The sequence below is a fragment of the Pollicipes pollicipes genome, unplaced genomic scaffold (assembly GCF_011947565.3).
Source record: "Pollicipes pollicipes isolate AB1234 unplaced genomic scaffold, Ppol_2.1 Scaffold_6138;HRSCAF=7277_pilon_pilon_pilon, whole genome shotgun sequence".
Lineage (NCBI taxonomy): Eukaryota > Metazoa > Arthropoda > Thecostraca > Pollicipedomorpha > Pollicipedidae > Pollicipes > Pollicipes pollicipes.
The window spans coordinates 33,944,850-33,967,989 of record NW_023596818.1 but is presented as its reverse complement, the minus strand read 5'-3'; the positions used below and the strand labels follow the sequence as shown (position 1 = coordinate 33,967,989).

Genomic DNA, 23,140 nt, shown 5'->3' with positions numbered 1-23,140 from the left:
GCGCCAAATTGGCCGCCGCCCTGTCCCCCTGCGCTTCTTATGCTAATGCGTGCACGGCGTTTTGAGGCGGTTTAAATTCATCAAGCCTTTGTCGAACCTGGTACCGGCACGCTTAAATGCAAGCCGTGCGCCGTGCGTGCGCGCGCGGACGGGGGTGAGACGGAGCGCACGGACGGAGTGAGACGGAGCGCACGGACGGGGTGAGACGAAGCGCGCGGGACGGGGTGAGGGACGGAGCGCACAGACGGGGTGAGACGGAGCGCACGGACGGGGTGAGACGAAGCTGCGCGGACGGGGTGAGACAACCGCACGGACGGGGTGAGACGGAGCGGCACGGAAAGAGGCGGACCAGCGGGGGACTGACCGTGCACTTGGACAGAGGGGCCAACGGGGACTGACCGTGTCACTGGACAGAGGGGGACCAGCAGGACTGACCGTGTCACTGGACAGAGGGGACCAGCAGGGACTGACCGCGTCACTGGACAGAGGGGGACCAGGGGACTGACCGTGTCACTGGACAGAGGGGACCAACGGGGACTGACCGCGTCACTGGACAGAGGGGGACCACGGGGACTGACCGCGTCACTGGACAGAGGGGGACCAACGGGGACTGACGTGTCACTGGACAGAGGGTGACCAAACGGGACTGACCGCGTCACTGGACAGAGGGGACCAACGGGGACTGACCGCGTCCTGGACAGACGGGGACCAGCGGGACTGACCGCGTCACGGACAGACGGGACCAGCGGGGACTGACCGTGTCACTGGACAGGGGGACGACCGCGTCACTGGACAGAGGGGGACAGCGGGGACTGACAGCGTCACTACAGAGTGGACCAGCGGGACTGATGCGTCTCTGAACAGTTCCCGAACCGGTGGAGCGGGCGAGCCGCCGCGGCCGCCGGACTCACCTGGATGGTCCCAGGCCTTGAACCTCGTCCGGACCGCAGGTGAAGAAGTACTGCAGCTGCAGCGCCTTGTAGCCGGCCACGATGATCTTCTCCAGCTGACTGCGGGACAAGGGACGGGGCCTTAGCGACTCTCGAGCAGACCAGAGCTCCCGCCGCAACCGGGACAGACGCGTGGTCACGGGGTCAAAGCTCCAAGCCCCAGCGAGAGGCGGACGCGGCGGTGTCGATAGAGGAGACGTATGGGAATCAACGTCACGCATGTACGATCAATTAGGATGGCGCTGTCCGCGGCGTCACAAGAGAGGTGCCACCGTCGTCGTCATTGGGACTTCACGAAGAACTCGGCTGCTCAGGCTATATGGCGTCGCCTGCCTCTCACCCTGGCGTGAAGAGCGGGCAACGCGGGGAATCGGATCCCGTACCCCTAGCTTCGATGTATTTGGCACACCCGTGCTCCAGCTCAATGCTACACCCATCCATTCTACAAAATACATCGCGGCCCTACCCCGGTTCCTAGTACTTACAACACCCGTTGCATTGTCCCATCATGCACAGTGTACCCACTGAGATCACCGGTGTGTCTCTCTATAACGTGCGGTTGCACAAAATGAGGAACGATAGGGGCGGAATTCAGTGTGTGTGTGTGGGAGGGGGGGGGGGGGCAATATGGGCAAATGCCCTGGGACGAGGAAGATCTTCGGCCAATGCTTAAGTTGCTTCGGTCCTTAGTTGTGTGCCCCAACATACACCATGATGACTTGAAAGTGTACCCAGCTCTCTGGAACATCCAGACTGAAATGACCCCAGGCCTGAGGCATCAAAAGACGGGTCGCTGGCGCCAAAGACCCAGGCGGGCTCGTACGCGGCCGTTGAAATCAGTGTCGCGGAGTCACAGCGCCCCCCCCCCCCCCCCTCCTTCTGCCTGACGCTACGCCGGTACCGGAGGAGGTCATCAGCTGCGCCGCACCGGCCGGCGGGCGCGCTGGCTGGAGCCTCGGAGCCTGCCCTGACCGGCGACCGTCAGCGGGCCATCCTTCACCATCACTGTCACTGTCACGGCCGGCCGACCACGGCCCAGTGACGAGCACGGACGTCTACACGGCAGCGGCGGCACGGCTCGGTCCGGTCCCAGCAGCGGTGGCACGGCTCGGTCCGGTCCAGCAGCGGCGGCACGGCTCGGTCCGCGCCGCCCATACCGCTCAGCACCGGTCCCAGTAAAAAACGCAAGCCCACCGACAATGCGTGCCGAACACGGCGATAACACGTTCTTAGGCAGCTAAAAAAGTATAATTGCGCGCGCGCCAGCGGGCGGCAGCCGCGGGCCGGCGCGCGCTTTTTCTCGGCGGGATTCTCGACGGCGCGCCGGCGGCTAATTTTGTTTTCGATCTCATGGCTCTGATAATGATACATTTGGTAACAACCACGCTATCATTTCCGACGATTTGGCCGCGCCGGCGGATCGATGCTGGCCGGCCAAATGACATTCTTTCCCAGTCCAATGACAATGATTGAGCGTGCGGCCGTAATTGGCACGGCCTGCCACAATGGCCGGCCGTCTAATGGCATGGGAGCGCGCCCGACGGGCCGGACGGGCCACCGGCCGCCGCCCGCCGGCCGGCCGGCGCGCATCTCCTGTTTTAGTTGGTCACCCTGGCTTCAGCTCCGGCCCTCGCTCCGGGTCCCGGGTCCCGGTCCCGGCTCCGGCTCCGGTCCCGGCTCCGGCTCCGGTCCCGGCTCCGGCTCCGGCTCCGGCCCCGGCTCCGGCTCCGGCACCGGCTCCGGCTCCGGCCACCACGGCCCGACTCCCACCGCCAATCTTGTCATTACGGCCGCATTACGCATGAGTTATCGGGCGGGCGGTTTTGTCATTTGTCTCGGCCAGCCCGGGTCGGAGAGCGGCTGGAGTGCCGACGGCGTCGCCAGGCATTCCGGCCCGGTCGACCGGTCGGCCGGCGGGCGTTCGCTGCGCTTGCGCTGGCCTGCCAGTCTTCCTCCACTATCCAGCCGTCCTCCTCCCCCCGATTCCGGAACCAGCTAGGTGCGGTCCGTGCCGCGAGCAGATCGCGCTTATGCATCCACAATGGCCCTCCTATTTGTCGCGGCCGGGCCCGTGCCCTTTCTTACTGCCCGCGCTCAGTCAACACGCGTCTTCAGAAATCCCCACACGGCGAGGGAGCACGCCCGCTAAAACTCAACTTGGCTTCCTTCTTGCGCGCAAACGAGCGCAGAAAACCAGACCACCTAAGACAATGTCGGCTCACGTAAATCAACATCCCCGTTAACACGTGCCTTCTCTCCGTTCTCAAACGATCAAGAGCGACCTCACGGATGCAACTGGAATGCGGGCATTTCCTGGAATACTAGGGCCAGACCTCTATAATGGCTAGCTCGTACTAAAGCCGGTAGGCTAAGGGACGGGCCATGCCGACCATGGAGGGGCGACACCCACCCCGCTTGCCTTTCCAAAACAAAGAGCAGTGAGGAACAGACGCGGCCGGTCCGGGTGTCGCGATGCGCCACAGCCCGACCAGCCGCCTCACCAGCCACACCTGCGCCGTCCTCCGCGACCCAGCCACGCCTGCGCGGTCCCCCGCGACCCAGCCACACCTGCGCAGTCCTCCGCGACCCAGCCACGTCCGCGCAGTCCCCGCGACCCAGCCACGCCTGCGCAGTCCTCCGCGACACAGCCACGCCCACGCAGTCCCCGGGACCCAGCCACGCCCCGCGCAGTCCTCCGCGACTCAATCACGCCTGCGCAGTCCTCCGCGACCCAGCCACGCCTGCGCAGTCCCCCCGCGACCCAGTGACGCCCGCACAGTCCTCCGCGACGTGCAGTCTTCCGCGACCCAGTCACGCCCACACAGCCCTCCGCGACCCAGTGACGCCCGTGCAGTCCTCCGCGACCCAGTCGCGCCCGCACAGTCGTCCGCGACCCAGTCACGCCCGTGCAGTCCCCCGCGACCCAGCCACGTTCGCGCAGTCCTCCGCGACCCAGCCACGCTCGCGCAGTCCCACGACCCAGCCACGCGGCGCGGCCGAGCACTGGGCGTCCGCCATTTTGTCCATTTGACGGCCGGTAATCGCTGTCTGATAGCGCATTAATAGCGGCGCGGCCATGCTGGCCGTGGGGCCGGCCGGCCACCATTGGTGCCCACTGCTGGCGGGCCGACGATCCGTCGCCGCCTCTGCAGCCCTGCCGCCGGCCCCGGCACGGCTGCCGCCCGGACCGCGACGGGACGGGACGGACCCGGACGGAGCCAGACGGACCCGGACGGGACGGGACGGGACGGGACGGGACGGGACGGGACGGGACGGGACGGGACGGGACGGACGGGACGGGACCGGGACGGGACGGGACGGGGCCGGGACGGGACGGGACGGGACCGGGACGGGACGGGACCGGGACGGGACGGGACCGGGACGGGACAGGACCGGGACGGGACCGGGACGGGACCGGGACCGGGACGGGACACCGGCCTTTGACGGAGGCGGGGCGCAGCTGTCAACAGCTGGTGATGGACACCGGTTAGTGTTCTTTCCCACTACCGATCGCTGTACCACCGGGACAGCCCGGTAGTCACGACACCGGCCGTCCAAGCCGCACCACACCATGTCCACGGCGCGCTCTCCTCACACCCGGATCCCGGCATGCGAGCGACGCTCCTTTCCAGCCTGAGCTCCGCCCATACCGCTCCGCTTGCGTGCCGCGCAATGGGAATACGTTTGTGTGTGTGCCCCTCTCAAGTCCGGGGCACAAGCGGGAACGCTTGTCAACTGACTCGGGTGATGATGTACCGTCCTAGATTACATCGGCATGACATTCGTACGTCGACCACGTGGAAATTCGTCGGCAGATTCGTCACCTACGTCCGCCCGGTCCACCTACGGCGGGAAGGTTCCCTACGTCGCCGCTCTTCAAATGGCAAACACGTCTGCGCCTTTGATCGCGAGCTTGGTAACTAACACTGAACCCGTCAATTGCGGAAAAGCGACTTTTACCGTCAGCACAAAACTAGTCTTGACATCCCATTTTGTCAACACCATCCCGGACAGCGTATGAGACGTGGCATTAAAGCGTGACATTGGACCCAAATCTATTTTCATCTATCACACAGTCAGCGTCGATGAGACAGCGGACCGAGCCACGTGTATGCCGACATCCCGTGTGTCGGCTTTTACTTCGACAACACCAGGACCACGCGGCATCGTTTTACCTCGACAACATCAGGACCACGCGGCATCGTTTCACCTCGACGACACCAGGACCACGCGGCGTCGTTTTACTTCGAGAACACCAGGACCACGCGGCATTGTTGAGCGCCTGAACATTCACTGCTGTTATTCCGTCGACTTCCGCCTATCTACCATCTTTTTGGACTTGGCGTCAGCTTCTCAGCACACGATGCAATGCAAAACAAAACGTACTCCTACAAGAATAGCCGATAGTTGACGGTTGTATATGGTACCAGCGATGCAGCGGCGTGTTACCATATGCAAGGCTCTTTCTGTGTACGCTGCCGTATAAACAAACCTCCCATAGTCTTGCCGTTTTCAAGCTCAACTTTCGTATCCTTTTTTCACCGCCAGAGCGGGGCGCCCGGCAAAAAGATAAATGTCACCCGAATCATGGGAAGATGGTAGCATCATCTGCGCACGTTCTGAAACATGCCTTTTATGACCTGGTGTGCTCAATCACTGCAACATAATCTCGTCTCCAGAACCACCCCAAACCATTTATCTATATCTTTGAGTCATGTCGATTGAGCATTGGGTTCTGGAACAAGACCGCAGTTCGTAAGCCCGCACGAAACCACAAAAACAAAGACCGCGGGACAAATGAGCACTGCCACCAAAGCGCCCAAACACAGGTGTCGAAACATTTCAGGCGGTTCGAACCGACGACCACCGGTCGGGGTTAGCGGTCCGTTAACCCAGAATTACGATAAGTGTTGAACCCCTAAGCCACCAAGCGCAGTGCTTAAAAGGCCTCACCCTGTCAGAGTCCTGGCAGGCGTGTGTCGTTATTAGCGTTTGAAAGTCTAAGTAGATGTCAGTGAACAAACCTTGCTGAACGGCCGCTGAGTTGATTATGCGTCTTAAAAACACACCCGCTACGAGTGTTCGGAAACAGAACAGTTCCAATCCCACCTTGCTACCTTTTGACACGACACTCGTGCGATAGCCGGAAACATCGTGCTGGTCAGACTACACGGCGACAGTGGCGTCTGACAGCGAGTCGGACTTCCACCTTTGTTCGAACCAATGTATCGGTACGATCAGATATGTTCACCATGTCACTTGCTCCGATGCCTACGCCAAAAACCACGTTTACCTGTCCCAGCAATATGCCGCGGGTGTTGACAGCCCAAACAGGATTGATGCCAGCCAAGGCACGAAGATGTCAATGCACGGATGGTGCCAGCCAAGACACCGATGGTACCCAGGCACGGGTGGTACCAAGACACGGATGATGCCAGCCAGGACCCGGATGGTGACAAGACACGGATGGTATCGGGCCAGACAGAAATGGCACCGGCCACGACGCAGATGGTGCCAGACAAGACACGGGTGGTACTAAGGCACGGATGGTACCAAGACGCAGATGGTGCCAGCCAAGAGCCGGATGGTGGCCAGACACGGGTGGTACCGGACCAGACAGAAATGGCGCCGACCACGACACAGATGGTGCCAGCCAAGGCACGGATGGTGCCAGACCCCAGACACGGATTGTGCCAGCCCCAAATGAATAAGTTGACGCCAAATCTGAAATTGAATGGGCACAGAGCTGTCATCGGACGACAGCGCAGATACTGCATTTCAAACACTCAAAATGAACAAAACCAGACGCTGTCAGCGAATGATTGACTGATTGATGTATTCCGAAATGCCGCTTTGTGCTGCGTAACGCCGCCCCTACCGGTAGTGTCGTCGCCATTGTTGGCTCGTAGTCTTTGTGTGTCGTCACCGCTAACAAATCCATATCTCGGAAGGGCCCAAACGCAATACGGCCCCTACCACCTGCGATGTCAATGCTCCAGAAAAAGCGCGCGAAGGCATCTGTGACGTTGTGTATGTTCCCAGGACTCCTGGCTGGATCTGATCAAGGTTTGATCTACCTCACTTACAGGCCTCATTCGAAGGTGACACGTTCCAGGTATTAATAATTTGTCACCGAGGGTAAAGCCGCTGTGTCACCTGTTTTATGGATCCGGGGTAGTGTGTGTGGGGGCGGGACGAGGCGGGCTGAGCGTGTCCAGCAGGCGGTCCGACGGGCTATTTGGCGAGCGTGGCGGCCGCAGTCACCAGGAGACGGCCCGGCCCCGGCCGCCGGGCCCACGCCGCTGTCACTTATTAAAGATGACAAAACACCGGCCATCCGTCACCATCAGCGACGCCACAACGCCTGGCAGCGACAGGGGGCGGGGCGGTAGCGGACCCGGACCCGGCTCCCGAAAACACCGGCCATCGCCGCCCACCAGGTCACACCGGCGTCCGCCGCCACACACACACGCCAGCGTAGGCCCAGCGGGCGAGGAGGCTACGGACTCGGGACCACCGCGGAAAACGCACGACTATAGCCTCCCCCCTCCCCCCCCCCCCCCCCCCGGCAGGTGCCGCTACGCGGGGCGCCGAGGGAGACTGCGAGCAAGAACCACCAAAACTGGCCCCAGTTGCAAATGCAACAAGCATATCGCTACAGAACAAGTCAGCACACCATACGAACCGATACCTGAAATACGGATACCGGACGTGTTTCAAACGTTTTCACCGGCCTTCCAGTCGTCAGTGTTTAGCGAAGATGAAATCAGTGATTTCTGCCACGTGGCAGGTACGCTAACGCGGCTGGGTCAATGCGGCTGGATCAAATAAGCCATTGCCAAGGCCTGCATTTGTTTCGTAACCTAGATAGTCGCGTGATCGCTGGACTTCACAGCCGGATACCGAGTGACTTGGGGACGCAGAAAAGGTTTAGATACAAAGGCCAAGAATGTACCTTTGCGCGATCTTAAATAAATAGTGGACCTGTATCTTACAACCTACCCACATTTCCAATTGCAGGTTTAACGACCTTTCGTCAAAGCCGTGCCTTCTGTTAACACCAAGCCGTCTCGGCCCACTCGCCCAATTTCTGCGAGTTGGACTGGCCGCCTAACCAAAAACCATCCTGAATTATGACAGCCTCTTGATTCCCACATAATCGCAGGCATCACGACATTCGAACGATATCACCACTGCCTAAATCGAACACTGCCATCGGCTTTCGGGCGCTCGCCACATGATCTGTAAAGTGTGCAGGTGTGACTTCATGCCGCTGGTGTTGAGCGCAGATCATGCACCAGCACAGCCCAAAACGCCATGCGGTGGCCCGTGTGTAGGTCAGGTCGCTCGGTCGCTCGCGCATCGCCATGGCGGGGAGTGAGCGGCCGGTATGGGCTCGCGCACACCGCGGCGGCGGGCGAGGCGCCATGCCGGTCTTCGGCCGCGGAATCCAGTCCCGTCGGGGATTCACGCTCCACCAAATGTCAGCATCAGTAACGCAACAGAGCTGGCCGCGCGTGCCGGGAGGGGGGGGGGGCAGCTAGACAGGAAGCTCTGACCCTGGACCGCCCGTCTCCCGTGCCAGTGACCCACAACCGGGCCAGGCGACCGGCGTCCCTCTCTCCGCCCGACAAACATTATACGTCCCTCTCCCCGCCGGACCAACATTGCATGTCCCTCTCCCCGCCGGACAAACATTACACGTCCCTCTCCCTGCCAGACAAACATAAAGCGTCCCTCTCCCCGCCGGACGGACCTTACACGTCCTTCTCCCCTGCCGGACATCGGGTAATTGGCGGATAGAATGCGACACGGGCCGCGACCGCGACAGCACACCGCCGCGGCCACCGGGCCGGCTGGCGACACCGGGCCGGCTAATTGTCGGCTGCTGCTCATTAGACGGTGGCCCGCGTGTGCTCGTTAGGGGCGTCGCCGGCCAGCCGCTGCGCCGGCTTGCGGCCGGCCAGCGGCGCCGAGCCGCGCCAGCTCCAACGCAGCTCGCCAGCAGAGCTGCGGCGGCGTCGACGGACGAGAGGCGACGCCGGCTCCCACCATCTGGGTCAGCCGGCGGCGCCCGACGGCGACGCAGTCGCACGCCCCCCCCCCCCCCCCGTCGCGCACAAGGGGCCCAGCTTTCCACGGCCGCAAATCAGTCGCCGATGCCGGGGCCGCGTGGCCGCGGCGCGGCCCGCCGTCGGCGGCCGGCGGCCGCCCGGTTCTCATGATTTCGGCGACATTTTCCAGCCATAAATACCGCCGCCGCGTCTCGAGACCGCGTGACGGTCCGCACGCAGAAAGGAGCCGGCGCCGGCGCGCCGCTTTGTCGGCGGCCGGTGCAGCGGCTAGTCAAGGCTGCGCCGGCCGCCGCCGCCGTCCGTCAATACCGGTCATTTCGGCGCCGACGTTCTGCGGCCACGGGACGCATGGTAAAACGGAGCATCGGAGAGAAAAAATGGCCCCGGTATATTACCCGTCGTCCAGCGGGAGGCCGAGGGTGCGCCCCAGAAAAAAATCAGGCCGGCCTCGGAGAAATATTATCGGCAGCGAGGGTAGCGCTCCGAGAGGGACGCAGAGACCCATATAGCAGAATCGGTCGCACTTTATTTACGATGACTGGAACCTTTACAAATTCCGAGAGTCTCGCTGTTCTCCGCAATTGCTTCCATTCTCCGCTAGTGTGTCTATAAACTTGAAATAATGCAGCGAGCTCCATGAAATAGTCTCGGTAGAGTTCTCACAGGGTGTTTCGAGATGCGAATGCCAGGTGTGACCAGGCCCTGAATAGAAATTTCATCGCGCTAATGTTCACACACACTTGTCTGACATCAGCAGTGCGCTGCCGACACACCACATGGGACAGACAACACTCGCCGGCTCGCCGTCACTGAGCGCGAGGAGCAGCGGCCTACCGGGGAGAACTTACAAAACACCTAACCCACAAACACACCGGATGAACAAACACCTTTGAAGCGGACCTCATCTGACTCATCTGGTGACCACGGTCTCTTTTGAGGCGGACCTCATCCGCTGGTCTCCTCTGGGGAGGACCTCACCTGCTGGTCTCCTCTGGGAGGACCTCACCTGGTGACTTTGGTCTCGTCTGTGGCGGACCTCAGCTGCTGGTCTCATCTAGGGAGGACTTGGTGATGTTGATCTCCTTTCAGGCGGACCTCACCTGCTAGTCTCCTCTGGGGAGGACCTCACCAGGTGATCTTGGTCTCCTTTGAGGCGGACCTCATCTGATGACCTAAGTCTCCTTTGAGGAGGACCTCATATGGTCACATTGGCTTCCTTCTCTGATGCGGACCTCACCTGTTGGCCTTGGTCTCCTCCTCAAACGCTTTCTTCTCCTCAGGCGACATGTCGATCACCTTGTTCTCGAAGGCGGCTGAGAAAGGCACGATCAGCGCGCCCGGGTCGCTCTGCTCCACAGCCTCCTTGATCTTAACCAGCCTGCGGCACGCAGGTACCCGGCGGGTCAGTTCAGTCCGTTTGCCTCAGCCGCCTGGCAACAGGCTACCCGTTTTCGACAGCTTCTGATCGCGCCCGAAAAACACGACACGGCCACATACGCAGAGACCCACTTGATGGCCGGTAGTGCCATGGCCATGCTCTACTAGCAACAACAAACAGCGGTTACGGAACATGAGTGGCACTAAAAACATGAGGTGATACGCACGGCGGTGGCACAAAGCAGTCGCCGAGAGCAATGTCGAAAAGTGGCGCATGTGTACTGTGACGCACTCATTTTGGCTGGCTTGGTGCACTGCGCACGGGGTCATCTGGCCGGCCAGCTGAACATTTCTAGCTTTGGGAGCATGCGCGGTCACGTGACCGCCGAGTCGAACCCAGAGCCCCCTGTATGCGGAGACTGACGACCGGGGCGGTGGTCACGTGCCGGGCGCGCTGGCCGGTGCCGTGATCTAACCAGCAGCCAGGGCCGGCCAATGCAGAGTCCGTCAACTCAAGAATTTTACCAGCCAGCAGCACGGTCACCGGCTACATATGCTATGATGGATGGGAATTCACGAGCTAATGCGGCCTCACAAAAATGGCATCATCATTCCACCGTAATCAGGCGCTTGCGCGCGCATGTGCCCATCGGGGGACAGGTCGTCTGAGTAACGCTCGAACCGGCTGTTGTAAGGCGGTGCGTACCAACGGCGCCATGTGATACTATACCATCGAATACCAATCGGGCGCCACGTGATACTCTACCATCGATCCATCGGCGCCAAGTTTACTCTACCACCGGGCGTCATGTGATACTGTATCATCGAATGCTACCGGCGTCATGTGATACTCTACCATCGAATACCATCGGCACCATGTGATACTCTACTATTGAATACCATCGCGCCATGTGATACCCTACCATCGAATACCATCGGCGCCGTGTGATACTTACCATCAAATACCATCGGCGCCATGTATACTCCACCACTGGCGCCATGTGATACTCTACCAATCCATACCATCGGTGGTGGTGTGCCCATTAGTTTTCGCCTCACTACCTATTGTTTGCTTTTATTTAAACTAAGAATCGGCGCCTGTCAGCGTTTTTCCCATGCCACATTTTCGTCTCGTTGATCGTTGACCGTTCTGTTTAAACCAAAATCTGCACCAGTCAGTACCCTTCCCGTGCGGTATTCAAGGAAATTCCAAGAGTTTGGAAGTGGAAGACCGCTACGAACAGCATAGAGGTCGGGTGCATATCTCTCCTCCAGCCCCAGATGCCAGATGATGCAAGATCATGCCATGATCATGAGCAAGATCATGCCAGATCATGAGCAACCAACAAGAACGCAAGTGACTTTAACACTCATCCCCGACTAACGCCATGCGCCTTAAGAAGTGTCCTCCCCCCCCCCCCCCCCCCCCCCCCCCAACGCGCCTATGATGGTGACCGTTTGCAGGCCCGGCAAGTGGCCCGGTAGGAGTTGGCGCCCAGCCGCCGGAGCTTCATCGGGAGACAACCACCTTCGGCACGACCAAAGGCCTTGGAGGTGTCCCCGGCTGAAGTGATGCACTTGTGTACGGTCCATGTGGTTTCAGAAAATCCTGGCTGCTTTGAGGCGCGGTGCCTCCGCTGAGTGTCCGGATCTGAGCCCATGCTGCCCACCAGAGCACAGAGCATCCGGAACAGGTCGACACGGCGTCGCGGCGCGGGTTTGCCATCGCCAGCACGAAGGCGCACACGACCGGAAGCGCGACGCGCAGCATCCTCGTACAGACGGCGATCCCGTGTCGCCACCCCTCCCATATCGCATGACGCAGCTCAGATCTGGCGGGGAGCCGGTCGGGCCAGGCCGGCGCGGCGGCCCCAGCTGCGGCGCCGGCGGACCTGGGACTGGCTGCCGCGGCCCAGGCCGGCCTGGCCCGAAGGCGGCACGGACGCGGCTGAACGGGTCGCCTCGCAGGCCACCCGCTCAGCTGCAACAGGTGCCCGCACCCGTCCTGCGCGATGAAATCAGGCATCGCCTGGTGCGCTTTCCCGTGGCCTTCCTCGAGAAGCGGTACATGGTTGAAGGAACTCGTCCTTCCACCGCACCGGGCGCGTTTCGTCACGTTCCGCCGTGCTCCCGGCTCTGGATGGTCGCGCAGTTTCGTTCGGCCGTCTGCCCATGACCCTCGCCTGTCCTCGGTCTCGCCTGTCGCGGCTAGGGGTACTGCGAACAATCCGGGTGGATCCGGCGATGCGTTTTTTTTTTTTTTTGGGGGGGGGGGGATAATCCCACGCTGCACATGAACATAGATATGGATAATAATCACAGCCATGATGGGTAAGCACAGTGCTGTGCATTGATAAGGAGACACGGGGCTCCCAGCGTCGAAAAAACGTATGAGGCAATGAATATGCTATGCCCTCTGTTCTCCATCACGAGCTGGCACGGGCCGTGGGGCAAAATGGCGCCTTAAGCAGGACCAGAAGCGTGACCCCTGGGCCTCATCGCTCAGTTCAAGGAACGGTTACGGCCACCGGGCATATTCCAGTCGGTGGACTGGTGCGTGCCACGTGGCCAGCTCATCCCATTGGAATGGCCTCCGGAGAATCACCCACACCTGCGCTCCATCCAACAACAACATCGGCTCCATCCAACGCAACGCCGACAAAAAAAAGACAGACAAAACGATCACCTCGCAGAAACGGGCTTCGAATTGGTGGAAGAGGCTGTCTGCGATCTGGGCCTGCATGACGTCAGCGGCCGCAGCCGTGCCGCAGCACACGCGGCCCACTTGGGGCGGGCTGTCCGGGCGGGCCCGCTCCAGGGGCCGGCGCCCTGGCTCAGCCCGGCGGGCGCGCCGGGCGCCGGCGGGGCGGGCGCCAGCGTCGCCGCCGCCCACTTACGCCGTCAGCAGTGACATGACCTCTGACCTGGCGTGACGTCAGCGGCCGGGCCGTCATTAGCCAGCGCCGGCGGGCGGCCGGCCGGCGCGGCGCACCCGCCCCCTGATTGGGTTCAATGAAGTGGCGATTAGGGCGGCGGCGCGGCCGGCTGCCGATCGCCGCGCGATTGCGGCTGTCGGCGCCGCCAGCCGCACACACCAGACCGACCCGCTGCTCCGACCGAGGCCGGCCCGCGCCCCCGCCACCAACAGTCCCCGGCGCGCTGGACACCCGTCCTCCGCCGACAACCGGACGGACCAGGGCGCCTCACCAGCTCGTCGCCGTGGCGTTATTACCCCGCCGCACGGCGGCCGCCTCGGAGGGTGTCGCGGCGGCGCCTCGGGGGGGTGTCGCGGCGGCATCTCGGAGGGTGTCGCGGCGGCATCCCGGAAGGTGTCGCGGCGGCGCCTCGGAGGGTGTCCGCGGCGGCACCTCGGAGGGTGGTCGCGGCGGCGCCTCGGAGGGTGTCGCGGCGGCATCTCGGGGGTGTCGCGGCGGGGCCTCGGAGGGTGTCGCGACGGCGCCTCAGGGGGTGTCGCGGCGGCGCCTCGGAGGGTGTCGCGGCCGGCACCTCGGAGGGTGTCGCGGCGGCGCCTCGGAGGGTGTCGCGGGCGGCAACCTCGGAGGGTGTCGCGGCGACGCTTCAGAGGGTGTCGCGGCGGCACCTCAGAGGGTGTCGCGGCGGCACTTCAGAGGGTGTCGCGGCGGCGCCTCGGAGGGTGTCGCGGCGGCACCTCGGAGGGTGTCGCGGCGGCACCTCGGAGGGTTGTCGCGGCGGCGCCTCAGGGGGTGTCGCGGCGGCACCTCGGAAGGTGTCGCGGCGGCGCCTCAGGGGGGTGTCGCGGCGGCGCCTCAGGGGGTGTCGCGGCGGCGCTTCAGAGGGTGTCGCGGTGGCGCCTCGGGTGGGGTGCCGCGGCGGCGCTTCAGAGGGTGTCAGCCGGCAGTATCTGCAGCGGATCTCGGCGCACCTTTCGTCGGCCGTGCGCGCCGCCACACCGTCGGCCCAGTAAGTGGGCGGCCGGTGGGTGCGCGCGATCGTATCTCGCGAGAGGGCGGCAGGCCGGGCCAGGCCAGGCGGCGTGTCGCCCGAGCAGAGCGCCGCCCCCACGCCCACCAGCAGTGTCGCCCTGCCGTGGGTCTGGCCTCCAGCGCAGCGGCGGTCCGCTGCCAGCGACGGTCGCTGCTTCGGAGGCCACGCTCAGCGAGCACTGCGGGCCCCACGGTCTGTGCTGACACGTCACTTGAGGGTGTCCTCCCCCCCCCCCCCGCCAAGCCTGTTGGGCGCCAGCAGCTCCCCCAGAGAGCAGCCTGCCGTTCTCAGCAGAAGACTGCCAGAGCCCGAGATGCACTTCAGGCTGGCCGTGCAGATGAGTGTCGTTTCCACGCCGCACGATGTCCAGCGGTCGCGCCGTGACGCGCCCAGGCCGCTGTCAGCGCATGATACGTGCAGAGGTCGCTCAGCTCCCGGTTATCCCGTCCGTGCACGAAAAGACTTTATGAACATAAGGCGGTCCAAATGTCGGACCATTATTGCCTCCTAATGTCCTGCACAGATCCAATTCGCAGCATTGCCGACTCCCCACATTCACGAAACACGATCAGGTGCATCAATCACGACAAGCAAGTGAACACGCGAGGGGTTGTCCGGCCGGCGAGCCGCCGCCGCGCCGACGGGCGCGCGCCTCCGAAGGAATTGTGTGGGGCGCGGCCGGCACCCTTGCGGAGCCGACCGATCCGGACAGGTGGTGTCCCGCAGCGCGCGCATAGGACCGGGCACCGGCGCGATTAATGGTGCCGGCTGGCCGGCGTTGCTACCACATTACACGGCGCGGCGGGGAGGTCAACCCTTCGGCGTCCCGTCCGCGCCGAGGCCGCCCTACAACCGGCCAGTCGGTGGTGACATCTGGCGACAAGTAGAGCAGGCTCCCACGGCGAGGCCGAGCGTCACAATGCGTCGCTCCTCGACTCCAACTGCGAGGTGGCTTCTTCACTGAGCACGTGGCAAAACAGAATGGGCGTGGCATTGATGCACACGGCCCACGTGGCGGCGTGCGATGAAATGCTCACCATTTGTTCTTCTTCCGGATGAAGTCCTTCTCGGAGAGATTCACCAGGTAGATGACGGGTTTGGCGGTCAGGAACAGGTGCTTATTTAGCACCTCGATCTGCACGAAAAACGGGTGTGTGGTTCGACATGCAGCACGCGCGAAACGGTACGTCAACAACTGGCCGACATCAGCGAAGAATTTTGCACACTGGCCGCAGGTGGAAACGGTTATGAACGGACCCACAGCTGCTAGCCCTTCTCAGCACGCTGCAAACTAGTCAAACGGCATGCCTTACGAACCCTCTCGCCCCCCCCCCCCCCCCCTCTTCCCAAGTCCTACATATGCAAACAATCTGACGAACGCCCCGCCTACACAAGCTTATGAAATACCGCATATTACCAACGACGCCAGGCCTCCTGTTCAACTTTATGACAGCGAGCAGGGCTCCCTCAGTCGTCATCAAATAGCAGTGCGTGGCGAAAAGAGACACGGGTGATAGTGCGGAGCTTACTTCCCCGGCGTCATCAGCAGCGCACTACGGGCCACCGAACACCAGCGGCGCCAAAAACAAACGTCTCCATAGCGCTCGCGGGGGAGAGGAAGGGACCGTCGCCGCGTACCTCATTGGCGTTCCACTCCTGGAAGCGCAGATGTTTTTGTCTTCGCATAGAACAGACTTGATCTTGAGGAGGATGTCCTGCAGCGAGAGCCGAGCGTGAGTTCAGGTCGAGATACATCACCTCCTGGAAGTCACCCAACAGCCCGCCGACCCGATCTCTTTAAGAGTTCTAGTGCCTGGCCATAAATCAAAGTAAAATATAAAAAAATACCGTAAGCCATCAATTATGGACAGAATGTCCGTAAATGATAAATCAAGAAGAAAATGCTTCAGGAAGCATAGTGTTTTGCATTCATAAATACTTGGGGGAGGGGACTGAAATGTTTCAATCTGCACGACAAACTGAAGCACGGAAACCCTGTGACTCAGTCCACTACGCGCAAAACAGCACCAGTAAAACCACGCAGCATTGCGGTACACAGACTGGCGACCGTCCGCTTCCCGGCACGCGGATTCACGCGTGCCTCCGACTCACATATTCGGGCTTGGCCTTCTTGTCCGAGCGGAGCACGTTCTTCTCGAACTTCTCGATGAAGGGCAGCAGGTAGGCCTCATCCTTGAGCCGCAGCTCCTCGTTGATGATGGCCAGGTCGCGCACAGGCTCCACCTCGCCCTCCACGTGTGTCACGTCATCGTCGTCAAACGCGCCTGCCGGCCACCGCCCGTCGGGGTCACTCACGACACGGCACGGCACGGCACGGCACGGCACGGCACGGCACGGCATGGCACGGCACGGCAGACGGGGGCACGACCATGGTATGTCATTGGGGCTTTATGACGCACCCCGCTGCTGAGGCTATATGGCGTCGCCTGCCTCTCAACTTGGCAGGAAGCGCGGGCACTGCGGGCAATCAAACCCCGTACCCCTGGTTTCCTTGACGCGCAGTGGTTAACGCAGGTCATGGTACTGCACGCCAGACGTCAGCACGGACAGCCGCACCGCGCTCACGCCGGCCGTGGTGTTTGAGGAGGTCAGGTGGTCAGACGGTAATGCGTGCGCAGGTTGACGCATTCAAGCTGAGTACCATAAAATGAAATACCCAGAGAAAACTTGCGAAACAAAGTGAGGCCCTAGCGTCCTTTCATCCTCCAGCCTGCAGATTCTCCCACAGGGCGGTGTGCCAGTTCCCTACGTGGAGGCTTCTCCAAGGCGCTCTCACTTCAATATATAGTAGACATGTATACATATATGCATGGTCTAGTCTGGACCACACACCTGTTTTCCGTGCAAATCAAGGTGCTAAATTAGCACCTGTTCCTGACCACAAAAGCCGTCATCTACCTGGTCAATCTCTCCGAGAAGAGCTTCATCCTCAAGATCCAAGATCCTTCATCTTTCCCCCTTAACATATATATATATATATATATATATATATATATATATATATATATATATACACGCACCCATGTAGCAAAGACCGGTACGCTAGTCAACACGGGCATGAGTAACATTTCGTATGGAGCTGCCCATGTCCATGAAATCGGTATGAAGCCATAGATGAGCACAATTTGATAGCGTTAGGCACGTATTTCAACAGCCTGCAACCAGCCCAATTGGGAGACGAAACGGTGCTTTCAGGTTTACAGCCCACATTCTGTTAGAACACCACATTGCGTAAGGATGGCATGGTTCCTGCAGGCTGTTAAACCGTGTTATCTCTTAAAGTCAAAGACGAAGCAGTCAAGTCCTTCAGTGTGCGAACTGCAAAGTATAAACGTCGCGACATTCTCCCCCCCCCCCTCCTCCCCCCCACCCACGACGGTCGTCCGGCCTTCTTTCGCTCGCTTTTAATTAAGCTGCGATGGAAGCGTGTTTTAAACCACGTGGCCGCTAAGATTCGGACCATCACGAGGCCACTGGGCCATCACGGACTACTGGGCCATCACGGTCTACTGGGCCATCACGGACTGCCGGAGAACGCAATACAGGGGTGGCCGATTGCGTGACGTCAGTGAGGCAAGCTATACATGAATCGGCACTGTCAACAACCAACCAAATCGACTGATCCTTCAGATGCTGTGGTCTGTTGAAGCCCAGCAAGTTTGGAGATGCACAAGTCCGCTCAGGAAACACACAGGTTTATCAACTTCCATGAAAGGGAGAGGTCGCGTGTGAACAACGAACGCCACATAACAACCATCATGACATAGCATAATGGCGTATCATAGCTGACGAGGTTAGGAGAAAGCGAGTGGAGAAGAGCTGGAAAGACAAATGAATTCCGCGGACCGGACGATCGCCGTCGCATTCAGCTGAACAGAGAACCTCCACTGGACACGCCTGAACGCCGTACCCGAAGCCACCACCCATCTGCGCCCCTGCGGCCCACTCCGGTTGACCGGCGGGGTCACACGCCGACACCAACGCCCGCGACTGGCGCCCGGCCGGTCCGGCGCACCGGCGGCCGGCTCGGCACGGCCCCGAGGCCCGGGCGTGCGCCGCTGACAGACGCGGCCCGGCCCGCCGCCGGCGCCCCACGGGAAATGCAACAAAGTGACAGCGCGTATTATTCCTCCGGCCCGAGCTGGACCGGGGTGGCGGCCATCAATTGTGGGCGGCCGCCGCGCCACGTCGGCCGGCCTTTGGCGGCCCCCGCTGCCGCCCGGCCACGTTAATTTATCGGCCCCAGCCTGTAATTAAGAATATTACACCGTTGTTCTTATGGCCAGAATGCGGCAGGCACGGATTGAATGGGGAGACAGAGAATCGGGAGGTCTGAATTATGAATCGGTATTTAATGTATTCGGCGGCAGGCGTTTTTTACGCAGTCGTCTGAAAAGGCTCGGTCCGGGCGCCCGAGCCGCAAAAAAGCGGGCAAATATCGCCGACAAAGCGGCTCGGGCCGACGGCTGGCGGCCGTACTCTGACGTGTGGCGGTCACGGCAGTCTGGCCACACCAGACGAGACCATACCAGACCGGACCGCACCGGACCGCACCGGACCGCACTGGCGTGGCGGCCGCCCGCACCGCTCGATACGTCTGTCTACTCGGCACGCAACCCGCCAATCTGGTCATCGCCCGCCCGATTCGACGCTGGCGGACGCGGCGGCGACCTGCTTGCCGGGCGTGGCTTGCGGGGTGGGCGGAGCCGGGCGGTCGGCGAGCCCGCAGCACCGTCGGCGACTCTGGCCGCTCCGCGGCCTGTCGCAAAGCCACTCGAGCTGGCGGTCCGGCCGCCTGTCAACCCGTGGACGAGCCGGCGGCTGCAGCCGGTCAACAGGCATTGTGAACGCGGGCGGGTCGCAGCTCAATCTGTGCAATTTTCGCCGGGAATTTCGCGCGCGGCCGCACGCGGCGAATGTGCGCGGTCGCACGTCACGCGGGCGGACAGGGCTACAAACGCGCCGCGGCCGATCTTACTGCGAGGCACGCGCGCCGGCGAGTCCGATCGCGGCGTGCGGCGGCCGGACGGCGCCGATCCGGCATCGCTGGAGCCGCGCCGCGCCACGCCGCTTCCGCCGCCGCCGGCACGACCATGGCGGCCAGCACGCGACCGTGCGGCGGCCGCCTTTGATGCCGCCACCTCAGCTTGATTGACACGAAAATGACAAAATTGGCGGCGCAGCCGGCCGGCGCGGCGTGAGGGAGAGCGCAGGGGGCGGGCGCGGGCAGAGGGGCGGGGGCGGTACCTGTTACCGGCCACATCAAAGAGGCGCGCCGCGCAGAGCGATGCAACGCCGCCTGGGCAGGCACGGCACACGGCCACGGGCGCCGAACGCGGCGTGCGTCATCCATTCGGACCCCCAATAAACGCCGGGATTGTGACGTTCCCGCTGGTGGCGGTCCACAACGCAGCATGGCACGGTGTCGCTGTTGTGCTAACTCCCAGAGCGGACGCTCCAGACGATATACCGAATATACACCGACATATGCTTGTGCCGAATGCACGTGAAACACAACGAACTAGGACAACGTTATACTCGTGATGACAACACAGGGGAAACTAATAGGCAGCCGGGAAAAACACGTCATAACGAATAGCGGAACAAAGAGCAGGCGATGGGGCAATACGTAACGAAGGCGCTCCGGATTTTCCAATCGATTGAGTCGTCCGTCTCCCGAGGCGATGGGAGTTCTCCGATTTCGCCGCAGCCGCCGAGGGGGATTCTCCGATTCCACCGCAGCCGCCGAGGATTTTCCGATTCCACCGCAGCCACCGAGGGGAAGTTCTCCGATTCCGCCGCAGCCGCCGAGGGGATTCTCCGATTCTACCGCAGCCGCCGAGGGGATTCTCCGATTCCGCCGCAGCCGCCGAGGGGGAATTCTCCGATTCCGCCGCAGCCGCCGAGAGTTCTCCGATTCTGCCGCAGCCGCCGAGGGGATTCTCCGATTCCACCGCAGCCACCGAGGGGGATTATCCGATTCCACCGCAGCCGCCGAGGGGGAGGGGTTCTCCGACTCTGCCGCAGCCGCCGAGAGGGCCGGGTCCGACTGGATCCGGACTGTGTCGGAGGCCTCGATCCGAACGTACACGCCCGAGAGGTCTGCCGCCCCAGGCAGAGGAAGGTCACCGGCCCTGTTGGTTTTGTTGCCTCAGCTGCTCTACTCAGCAAGCTTCTTCACTTATTTGCCACAATATGACTGCATATGACGACATATCGCATATCATGATGCGTTAATACTGCCTGATTCAATAGATAACGAATTCCGTTACCAATGTTTCTAAGTTTCCCAGTTTCCACTGCAACGTCCATCTTCGAACACAAATGATTGCAACGCAAATAGTCGCATCCAGTCATCTACCTGCACCAAAAGAGTGTATGTCCATGAATTCAACCTTCTTTGTATTTCAGCCTACTTTTATGATGTCTTCTGCATCGGTCGAGCTTCGCTGTGGCTGTATATAAAGCGAGACTCACCCTGGGTGGTGATACTGCCCCACGAATTATGCGGCTTAGCGCGAACAACGCCGATAATTAGTTACGCTCACTGTCAATGTTCACTATCAAGACCAACAGGCCTGCCACACAACGTTGGTAGCAGAATTGCACCGGTTCCCGTGGACGCCTGGGCAAAGACACATTACGCCGGCACTGCGGTACCGTCACTGGCCAGCTCGGCCGCTGATGCCACCAGCAAACTCATTAACACCTGGTGCACTTCTTACGGTCTTGTACCCACCGAACTTCGCCTTCTGATTAAAAAAAATCGTAAAAAACAGCAGATTAAAAATAACCACCGCACGGTCAAAACTGACGTCCCGTCGCGTGTTTGTTATTGTTGTTTAATGGTGTTTCCGGGCGTATCGACTACAATGGCCATTTGCGCCCAGTCCCGTTCGCGTCCGTGCGCCGAAAAAAGGCATGCAATATAAAGCATCCTTTCCGCGAAAACATGTCGGAAGAATTGTAGGTGCACACGGAAATGTGATTGAAGTTACTAAAAATAACGCACAACTGTGATACCACAAATACGATACGAAGAATTCCGCCTGCGGAGAACTGTAGAGAAAGGCGCGTGCTTGCATTTTGGAAACACGAAGGATTGCGCATATCTGTTTTGCGCCAACAAAGCTTTGCGAACCAAAACTTTGCCGATAATTTTGCGCATAGCCGGGACTGCAATACAAAGACGTGTACAGACGATTCTGCTATGCCGCTGGAGCTGACACGCAAGTTATCCGGCCAACGACAAGCTGACAGGCGACATAATTCCAGCAAAAGAACACCACGCAGAAACTAAATTTATGGATTACACGCATAGAACACTCACTGTGGACCGTCTATCCTCTGGTATTGCAGTTGGTGAGTTACAACAAGGGAGCGACGCGTATTGCTGCGAAGCGGTACGAAGTTCCCACCAAGATTTATATCAAAATCGTGTTGAGGACCATTTTTAACGTTTGAAAACCCCTAGAGCTATCGTGCGCAATATCCGACCAAATATCCCCTCATCCGACCCCATTTCCGGCGACACTGCTCCTGACACGTCTAGGAACGAGCACTGCGGTCGCCACGACTAGGGAAACAAGGCCAGGATCGCCAGCGGGGTCGGTTTTTCTTCTCTGCCTTTTCCCTCGGCCGGCCGGCCGGTCCCACTCGCTCTTAGTTAAACCCCTGCAGCCTGTGGTTACGCGGCCGTCAGACCGCAGTCCCCGGCAAGAGGGGAGCACCAACACGAGTTAATCATATTTCCCGCGCCGAAGGCCGGCCGACGTTGCCGTTCAATTATCCTGGCGCTGGCAGCCGTAGCTCGCCACGGCACGGGCAGTGGGGGACGGAGGGAGGCCACCGCGGTCACCGTCGGCCGGCGGCCGGCCGGGCCTCTCCCGCCGACGCGGCTGTCAGTGCCGACTGCCGGGGCCGGCGCTAGCCTCTGTTGAGGCTTGTGCGTCGCTGGCGCCGCAAGCGCGGCAACAGGAATACCTCGGGCTGGGGTGTGCGCCACACACTTCGCGCAACACCAAACTATGAGCACGCGCATATTGGGTGTTGCACGCTACACTGACCTGACCACAACCGGTGTAACAGGACGCCACGCCCCCGACCGTGCTGCCCGCACATGCCAACAAGCCATCAGAAAACTGTCCTTACTAAATGTCCCGAGCCCTCTGCTGCCGTCCGTGAGGCCGGCAGCAGAGGGCACAGACGAGCGACACAACAACCAGCATCAGACGTATTCTCCGGTACAGAGCCACCTGACAAATATCAGCGGTTTCGGCATGTCCCAGCGGCGGGGCGGCGACGGCGGCGGAGACGGCGGGTAGCGACAGCACTCGATGCAGTCCCCTGTTGTCCGCGTGGATGGGCAGTGGAAATCGTCCACTGTCCACCATCTGGCGGTGGACCTGCGCACTGGTGTCGCAGTAGCGTCCTCGCTGAGCATGGGCAGTCCATATGCGGCTGCGCCGTGCCTGCGGCGGCAGCAGGTGGCTACCCTGTCCCTGTGTCCTGCCTCTTGTTACAATGCATGAAACTTTTTTCGAAATATTCCGCACAGAGTGGCGGAGAAGCCCGAGCCCGATGTTGCATGTTGTTTCGGTGGTAGTGTTCCCCACATTTTATCATTTAATTCTTACTTTATCGTGGTGCTTATGACGGTTACGTAGACGTTACATGCCTTACAGTTACGTGCGTTAGTGGTCTTACACCACGTTACATTAAGCACATCTGTCTGAAATCCCAACAAGCTCC

The 23,140-nt window shown here is 60.9% G+C and overlaps 1 pseudogene; it reads right to left on the bottom strand.

The window, feature by feature from the left end:
- Positions 1-907: 907 nt before the first annotated feature.
- Positions 908-23,140, bottom strand: part of LOC119105607 (obg-like ATPase 1) — a 51,071-nt pseudogene continuing 28,838 nt past the window's right edge.